This window comes from Polyodon spathula, chromosome 32 (genome assembly GCF_017654505.1).
Source record: "Polyodon spathula isolate WHYD16114869_AA chromosome 32, ASM1765450v1, whole genome shotgun sequence".
NCBI lineage: Eukaryota > Metazoa > Chordata > Actinopteri > Acipenseriformes > Polyodontidae > Polyodon > Polyodon spathula.
The window spans coordinates 1527754-1536967 of NC_054565.1; positions in this window are offsets into that span (position 1 = coordinate 1527754).

Below are 9214 nucleotides of genomic sequence, written 5' to 3' on the forward strand. Positions count from 1 at the left end.
ACTGTTGCAAACCACACTGCGTTGCTTCAAGCAGACGCAGAGCTCGACCTAAGGAGAGGGGTTCTCTGATTTCAGCTGTATAATTGAGATCTTCAACACAAGGACAGCTTTAGAGATGTAGACGCAAGCAGCACAGCTAATTGCTTCCATCAGCTAATTAGGAGCATGTAACTATGATAATAAGAAGAATGCATTTCAAAGTCTTGCTTGTTCTGCTAGCAGTAGCTGTGTCCCTGTCGGAGCGCAGTGTGCAGCAGCCTCGTGTTGTAATGAGCTCTGTCTCTAATGGTGAAACAGGCTTTGTTTATTAGCAGGGTCGGCACAGTGGACAGGCTTGGGAGCAGGTTACTGTTAAGCGCTGCTGTGTGCTGAATCTCTCATCTGGTACTGGCTGAACCAGTATCTGGTACACACGCTGAGAACCCCAACCTGTCAACAATCCCTGAAACACACTGAGACCCCAACCTGTCGACACCCCCTAAAACACACACACTCGGATCCCCAACCTGTCGACACCCCTTGAAATGCACACACTCGGACCCCAACCTGTCGACACCCCCTGAAACACACTGAAACCCCCAACCTGTCGACACTCTTGAAAGACACCCCAAACCTGTCGACACCCCCTAAAACACACACACTCGGACCCCCAACCTGTCGACACCCCCTGAAACACACTGAGACCCCCAACCTGTCGACACTCCTGAAAGACACCCCCTAAAACACACACACTCGGACCCCCAACCTGTCGACACCCCCTGAAACACACTGAGACCCCCAACCTGTCGACACCCCCTGAAACACACTGTGACCCCCAACCTGTCGACACCCCCTGAAACACACTGTGACCCCCCCAACCTGTCGACACCCCCTGAAACACACTGAGACCCCCAACCTCTTGACACCCTCTGAAACACACTGAGACCCCCAACCTGTCGAGACCCCCTGAAACATAAAGGGTTAGCACCCCTCTAAAGTGGGTCAGTGACAGTGTTTGAAGAGCTAATGAGAGGTAAGAAATTGATTTTTAAAGACATGGTAAGCACCCATTGAACTGCACATCCCTTCCAGTACTGTTCCAGTCAGGAAGCTGTGTTTCCAGTCTGCAGTTAAGCAGTGCAGTTAACATTTCTGAATAGCAGGCTTCCTGGCTCCTCGAGGATCTGCCCGTGGGGTAGCAGGTTAATTGGGGCACTAATTGGGGAGCTGCTCTTTTTTTAATCACTGGAGAAAACAAAACAACTAATCAATCTCCTCTTTCAATGTGACTGATGCATTGTTTATTCAGTTAAAGGAATCATTTCTCCACTGCTTTAATATTAAACACCCAGGCGTCGGTATTTGTATCAGTTTCCCTTAAAATACTGTGTGTGTGTGTGTGTACACGTGGGAGTTAATAATTGGATGGTTGATTCCAACATATTGCCCCTGTTTTGGCCTCTTTACACTGGCTCCCTGTGCAGTATAGAATTGATTTTAAGATTTTGCTGTTAACTTACAAGGCCCTGAAAGGATTAGCACCTAGTTATTTGACCCCGTATTTTCCAAACCGCACTCTGAGATCACAGGATGCGGGGCTGCTGGTTATTCCTACAGTCAAGAAAAGCAACACGGGAGGAGGCAGGGCTTTTTCTTGTAGAGCTGCTAAATTATGGGATGATCTGCCTTCGTTTGACAGGGAAGCTGGGACCGTTACAGTTTTCAAGTCAAGACTAAAAACGCACTTTTATAAAATGGGTTTCCTATCTCAGTGGGTTTTAATGTAACTTTAAATTGTTGCTTTTGTATTATGTGTATACTGTTATTTAAATACCCTGATTGTCTATACTGTTATTTAAATACCCAGATTGATCTTTTTTTCTGCTATGTACTGTACAGTGCTTTGCGATACTTTTGTATAAAAAGTGCTATATAAATGCAATAAATAAATTAATAAATAACTTATTGGGCCCCGCTACAGGGAGCCTTGTACCTGCTGAGTTAACCTGACACACAATCCCAGCAAAGCGATCTAGCGAGTTGCCTTAAACTCTATACAACAAATATGACGCACGTGGGAAAGTTAGGATTAGTTCGTAGTTAACTTTTTTTTAAAAATGGTTTGTAAATTAATTTTCAGCTTTTTGACACACTGGCCCATTTTTCTGATATATATATATATATATACAGTGGCTTGCAAAAGTATTCAGACCCCTGACCAATTCTCTCATATTACTGAATTTCAAATGGTACACTGAAATTTAGTTCTGTTCGATATTTTTTTTTTAAAACACTTAAACTCAGAATCAATTATTGTAAGGTGACATTGATTTTATGTTGGGAAATATTTTTAAGAAAAATAAAAAACTGAAATATCTTGCTTGCATAAGTATTCAACCCCCACACATTAATATTTGGTAGAGCCACCTTTCGCTGCAATAACAGCTTTAAGTCTTTTGGGGTAAGTATGTGCCAGCTTTGCACACAGTGTCGGAGTGATTTTGTCCCATTCTTCTTGGCAGATTTGTTCCAGGTTGTTCAGGTTGGTTGGGCAATGCTTGTGGACCGCAATTTTCAAATAGTGCCACAGATTCTCAATGGGATTGAGATCAGGACTTTGACTGGGCCACTGTAGGACATTCACCTTTTTGTTCTTGAGCCACTCCAATGTTGCTTTGGCCTTGTGCTTGGGATCATTGTCCTGCTGAAAGGTGAATTTCCTCCCAAGCTTCAGTTTTTTACTGGACTGAAGCAGATTCTCTTGCAGTATTTTCCTGTATGTTGCTCCATCCATTCTTCCTTCAATTGTAACAAGATGCCCAGTCCCTGCTGATGAGAAGCATCCCATCAGCACGATGCTGCCACCACCATACTTCACTGTAGGGATGGTGTGTCTTGAGTCATGGGCAGTGTTAGGTTTGCGCCACACATACCACTTTGAGTTTTGGCCAAAAAGCTCTAGCTTGGTCTCATCTGATCACAAAACCTTTTCCCACATCGCAGCTGGGTCACTCTCATGCTTTCTGGCAAACTCCAGACGTGCTTTCAGATGGTACTTTTTGAGTAACGGCTTCTTTCTTGCCACCCTCCCATACAGGCCAGTGTTATGCAGAGCTCTTGATATGGTTGACTGGTGCACCATTACTCCACTCCCAGCCACTGAATTCTGTAGCTCCTTCAAAGTGATTGTTGGCCTCTCTGTGGCTTCTCTCACAAGTCTCCTTGTTTGAGCGCTGAGTTTTGAGGGACGGCCTTTTCTTGGCAGTGCCTGGGTGGTGTGATGCAGCTTCCACTTCCTGATTATTGATCCAACTGTGCTCACTGGGATATCCAAACACTTGGATATTATTTTGTACCCTTTCCTTAATCTATGCATTTGTATTACTTTATCTCTAACTTCTGTAGAATGCTCTTTGGTCTTCATTTTCCTTCAGATTCACAGCCTTACCAAAGATCCTTCAACAGTGGGGTTTTTATCCAGAAAATGTGACTTTAATGGTTCACAGGTGGAGGCCAATGTTAAGGTAATTGTGTCCTCGTTTGGGCAATTTCTTTCATCGGGAGCTTCCACAGCACAGGGGTTGAATACTTATGCAAGCAAGATATTTCAGTTTTTTATTTTTCTTAAAAATATTTCCTAACATAAAACCAATAGAAACCTTACAATAATTGATTCTGAGTTTCGGTGTTTAAAAATAAAATATCAAACAGAATGAAATTTCAATGTACCATTTGTAATTCAGTAATATGAGAGAATTGGTCAGGGGTCTGAATACTTTTGCAAGCCACTGTGTGTATATATATATATATATATATATATATATATATATATATATACTAGTTAAATGTAACCAGCCCAGTTGGGCCTGTGTTGCTTCATAACTACTGGCCAAACTGCGGTCTCTACCGGCCCCTGGCCATGGTTAATGTCGAGTGTTAGTGTCATTGCACACTCACAGAACTCCGGTATAATAAACAAGGGAAGAAATCTGCCCTGATAAAGAATCTCTGCATCGAATTGTGTGCCATGCATTGACACTTTTTTATTTTAGATTTTTTTGCAATCCTTTTGGATTTCCTGTGCTATGTCTTACTTTGAGATGACAGCAACAGGAGTTCAAAGACTTTTGTTTTAACAAAACTGCCAACAACAGTGGAGCGGAGCAGAGCAGAGCAGACAGCCAATGAAGGATGAGACCAAATTACTTCTGGAGACAGGCCTGGGCCCCAGGCCAGGCAGTGTGTTGAGTGCAGTGCAGGCCTGCAGTAGCTGTACTGTGTGTTCCCGGTTTGCCACAGTGCAGATGAGGAATCAGATCCAAGCTTTGTGATTGTGTCTAGCAGCCGGCCAGGCAGCTCTTCAGCATGTGAGCAGGCCTGCGTTAGCTCTGGAGCTACAGGCATGGAAAGAAGTCCCATTATATAGCAGCTTGATCCGGTCCTGGTTTTGCTATGAGTTTAATAAGACACACCAGAGCTTGTCACCTGTACACTGTGACTATTCCAGATAATTTCAAACCTGGAGTTGGTGAAACTGCTATGCAATAGGACTTATTTCCACCTCAAGCTATTGGCGCTCCTCTCCTGGGCTGGGTGAGGAGTTTTTGGGCTCACGTGTTTGAGCAGACAGCCCCCCTGACAGTCCCTGTGTTAAAGGCTGGCCCGGGCAGGGGTACTGATGGAGCCTGCCCAGTGTGCAGAGTATTATACGTTGTGATATATGAACACATTCAAACATGCTCACTTTGCCAAGGAGCACATTCCATGCTGCCTGGGTTTGAATATTTGTCCCAGAGCTTCTTTGAAGGGACTACAATAAGCAATTGCTGTTTGCTGTCTGTTATTTGAACCCCTGCTCTAATATTGTAAACACTCTCGTGAATATTTATTTATATTTATGTTTTGTTATGTTTAGTGTATTCAAAGAAGCAGTGTGAAGTAAACAAGCGATTTGAGGCTTAATTCACTGCAGGAATATTATCTTAGCAAGATCATTCTCTTGCTTCAATGGCAGATAAGATGTTTTGATTAGAGTTTCATATCTATTTTTTTTTATAAGCAATAACTGTACAGCTGAATCAGCTGTGGGCGAAGGAGAAATAACTTGGGGCTGAAAGATTCGTTTTCTAATATAAAACGAGATTTGTTTTTCTAAAGATAATTGTTTTCCAGCAGTGCAGATTGAACAATATTCCACTGCACTGACGCAACAGTCAGGAGTGGATTTTTAATGGCCTGAATGCTGATGTTCTTTAACTCTGTATTATTGAATGATACTGTCCTGCCCGGTGATGCATTAACATCACTGAGTACAGCAAGATAGAGAGGATACAGAAAACTCAGTGGGAACCCTTACTAGGGGGACAGTGGAAGGTTGTTTAGCAGTGTGTTGTTATCAGTGCAGTGGAAGGTTGTTTAGCAGTGTGTTATCAGTGCAGTGGAAGGTTGTTTAGCAGTGTGTTGTTATCAGTGCAGTGGAAGGTTGTTTAGCAGTGTGTTGTTATCAGTGCAGTGGAAGGTTGTTTAGCAGTGTGTTATCAGTGCAGTGGAAGGTTGTTTAGCAGTGTGTTGTTATCAGTGCAGTGGAAGGTTGTTTAGCAGTGTGTTATCAGTGCAGTGGAAGGTTGTTTAGCAGTGTGTTATCAGTGCAGTGGAAGGTTGTTTAGCAGTGTGTTGTTATCAGTGCAGTGGAAGGTTGTTTAGCAGTGTGTTGTTATCAGTGCAGTGGAAGGTTGTTTAGCAGTGTGTTGGAAGGTTGTTGTGCAGTGGAAGGTTGTTTAGCAGTGTGTTATCAGTGCAGTGGAAGGTTGTTTAGCAGTGTGTTATCAGTGCAGTGGAAGGTTGTTTAGCAGTGTTTAGCAGTGTGTTATCAGTGTTATCAGTGCAGTGGAAGGTTGTTTAGCAGTGTGTTGTTATCAGTGCAGTGGAAGGTTGTTTAGCAGTGTGTTATCAGTGCAGTGGAAGGTTGTTTAGCAGTGTGTTATCAGTGCAGTGGAAGGTTGTTTAGCAGTGTGTTGTTATCAGTGCAGTGGAAGGTTGTTTAGCAGTGTGTTGTTATCAGTGCAGTGGAAGGTTGTTTAGCAGGTTGTGTGTGTTATCAGTGCAGTGGAAGGTTGTTTAGCAGTGTGTTATCAGTGCAGTGGAAGGTTGTTTAGCAGTGTGTTGTTATCAGTGCAGTGGAAGGTTGTTTAGCAGTGTGTTATCAGTGCAGTGGAAGGTTGTTTAGCAGTGTGGAAGGTTGTGTTATCAGTGCAGTGGAAGGTTGTTTAGCAGTGTGTTGTGTGTTGTTATCAGTGCAGTGGAAGGTTGTTTAGCAGTGTGTTATCAGTGCAGTGGAAGGTTGTTTAGCAGTGTGTTATCAGTGCAGTGGAAGGTTGTTTAGCAGTGTGTTGTTATCAGTGCAGTGGAAGGTTGTTTAGCAGTGTGTTGTTATCAGTGCAGTGGAAGGTTGTTTAGCAGTGTGTTATCAGTGCAGTGGAAGGTTGTTTAGCAGTGTGTTATCAGTGCAGTGGAAGGTTGTTTAGCAGTGTGTTGTTATCAGTGCAGTGGAAGGTTGTTTAGCAGTGTGTTGTTATCAGTGCAGTGGAAGGTTGTTTAGCAGTGTGTTGTTATCAGTGCAGTGGAAGGTTGTTTAGCAGTGTGTTATCAGTGCAGTGGAAGGTTGTTTAGCAGTGTGTTGTTATCAGTGCAGTGGAAGGTTGTTTAGCAGTGTAGCAGTTGTTATCAGTGCAGTGGAAGGTTGTTTAGCAGTGTGTTATCAGTGCAGTGGAAGGTTGTTTAGCAGTGTTGTTATCAGTGCAGTGGAAGGTTGTTGCAGTGTTTTGTTATCAGTGCAGTGGAATCAGTGTGTTGTTATCAGTGCAGTGGAAGGTTGTTTAGCAGTGTGTTATCAGTGCAGTGGAAGGTTGTTTAGCAGTGTGTTATCAGTGCAGTGGAAGGTTGTTTAGCAGTGTGTTGTTATCAGTGCAGTGGAAGGTTGTTTAGCAGTGTGTTGTTATCAGTGCAGTGGAAGGTTGTTTAGCAGTGTGTTATCAGTGCAGTGGAAGGTTGTGTTAGCAGTGTGTTGTTATCAGTGCAGTGGAAGGTTGTTTAGCAGTAGCAGTGTGTTGTTATCAGTGCAGTGGAAGTTAGCAGTGTGGAAGTGGAAGGTTGTTTAGCAGTGTGTTATGTGCAGTGGAATAGCATGCAGTGGAAGGTTGTTTAGCAGTGTGTTGTTATCAGTGCAGTGGAAGGTTGTTTAGCAGTGTGTTGTTATCAGTGCAGTGGAAGGTTGTTTAGCAGTGTGTTATCAGTGCAGTGGAAGGTTGTTTAGCAGTGTGTTATCAGTGCAGGTTGTTTCAGTGTGTGTTGGAAGGTTGTTGTTATCAGTGAATCGAACTGGCTCCCAGACGTTGGCCTGGCAGTGTCTGTGTTTGGAATCGACTGGCTCCCAGACGTCAGTGGAAGGTGGCCTGGCAGTGTCTGTGTTTGGAATCGACTGGCTCCCAGACGTGGCCTGGCAGTGTCTGTGTTTGGAATCGACTGGCTCCTAGACGTGGCCTGGCAGTGTCTGTGTTTGGAATCGACTGGCTCCCAGACGTGGCCTGGCAGTGTCTGTGTTTGGAATCGACTGGCTCCCAGACGTGGCCTGGCAGTGTCTGTGTTTGGAATCGACTGGCTCCCAGACGTGGCCTGGCAGTGTCTGTGTTTGGAATCGACTGGCTCCCAGACGTGGCCTGGCAGTGTCTGTGTTTGGAATCGACTGGCTCCCAGACGTTGCCTGGCAGTGTCTGTGTTTGGAATCGACTGGCTCCCAGACGTGGCCTGGCAGTGTCTGTGTTTGGAATCGGCTGGCTCCCAGACGTTGCCTGGCAGTGTCTGTGTTTGGAATCGACTGGCTCCCAGACGTGGCCTGGCAGTGTCTGTGTTTGGAATCGACTGGCTCCCAGACGTGGCCTGGCAGTGTCTGTGTTTGGAATCGACTGGCTCCCAGACGTGGCCTGGCAGTGTCTGTGTTTGGAATCGACTGGCTCCCAGACGTGGCCTGGCAGTGTCTGTCTGTGTTTGGAATCGACTGGCTCCCAGACGTTGCCTGGCAGTGTCTGTGTTTGGAATCGACTGGCTCCCAGACGTGGCCTGGCAGTGTCTGTGTTTGGAATCGACTGGCTCCCAGACGTTGCCTGGCAGTGTCTGTGTTTGGAATCGACTGGCTCCCAGACGTGGCCTGGCAGTGTCTGTGTTTGGAATCGACTGGCTCCCAGACGTGGCCTGGCAGTGTCTGTGTTTGGAATCGACTGGCTCCCAGACGTGGCCTGGCAGTGTCTGTGTTTGGAATCGACTGGCTCCCAGACGTGGCCTGGCAGTGTCTGTGTTTGGAATCGACTGGCTCCCAGACGTGGCCTGGCAGTGTCTGTGTTTGGAATCGACTGGCTCCCAGACGTGGCCTGGCAGTGTCTGTGTTTGGAATCGACTGGCTCCCAGACGTGGCCTGGCAGTGTCTGTGTTTGGAATCGGCTGGCTCCCAGACGTGGCCTGGCAGTGTCTGTGTTTGGAATCGTCTGGCTCCCAGACGTGGCCTGGCAGTGTCTGTGTTTGGAATTGGCTGGCTGTGTGCTGAACGGGTTAAGCTCCTGTTATTTTCCAATTAGGGTTATTTACAAGTGAGATGGCTGGTGTCCATGCAAGAAACAAAGGGGCTTTTGATGCTGAGCTGGTAATATGAGAGAGTGAGAGAGAAAGAGAGAGAGAGACAGAGTCAGAGACAGAGACAGAGACTCTCTGACTCTCTCTGTTTTCGAGCTGCATGGTGCAGGGTTTGTGTTGGAGCTCCTGATCAGTGCATTAGTACTCTTGGTGCAGGGTTTGTGTTGGAGCTCCTGATCAGTGCATTAATACCTTGCCAAGCGCAGAGGGATTATACTAGAGGGGGTTGGCCTCTTGCTCTGGTGTTCGTTTGTTTCTGGTAATGTGTTATTAAAAAGAGCAGCAGTGTTATCAGATTAGATGAATTGAGGGTCTGGCTGCTATCCAGGTGCCTCTGAAATAAATTCCCAGCAAAGTGACAGGCAGAGAGGCAGGGAGAGGGAGGGAGGCAGCGTCTGTTGGCTCTGGGTTTAGTTCCAGTCCAGAAAAGACTCATGGTTTGATCTGTACAGGTTTGATCCTAGAACCGCCACTCTCTGTCTCTTTAGGCTGAATTTCTAAAAGCTTTTTACTCCAAATTTGTTATCCGTTAGTTTTGGAAGTGTGTCCGTTT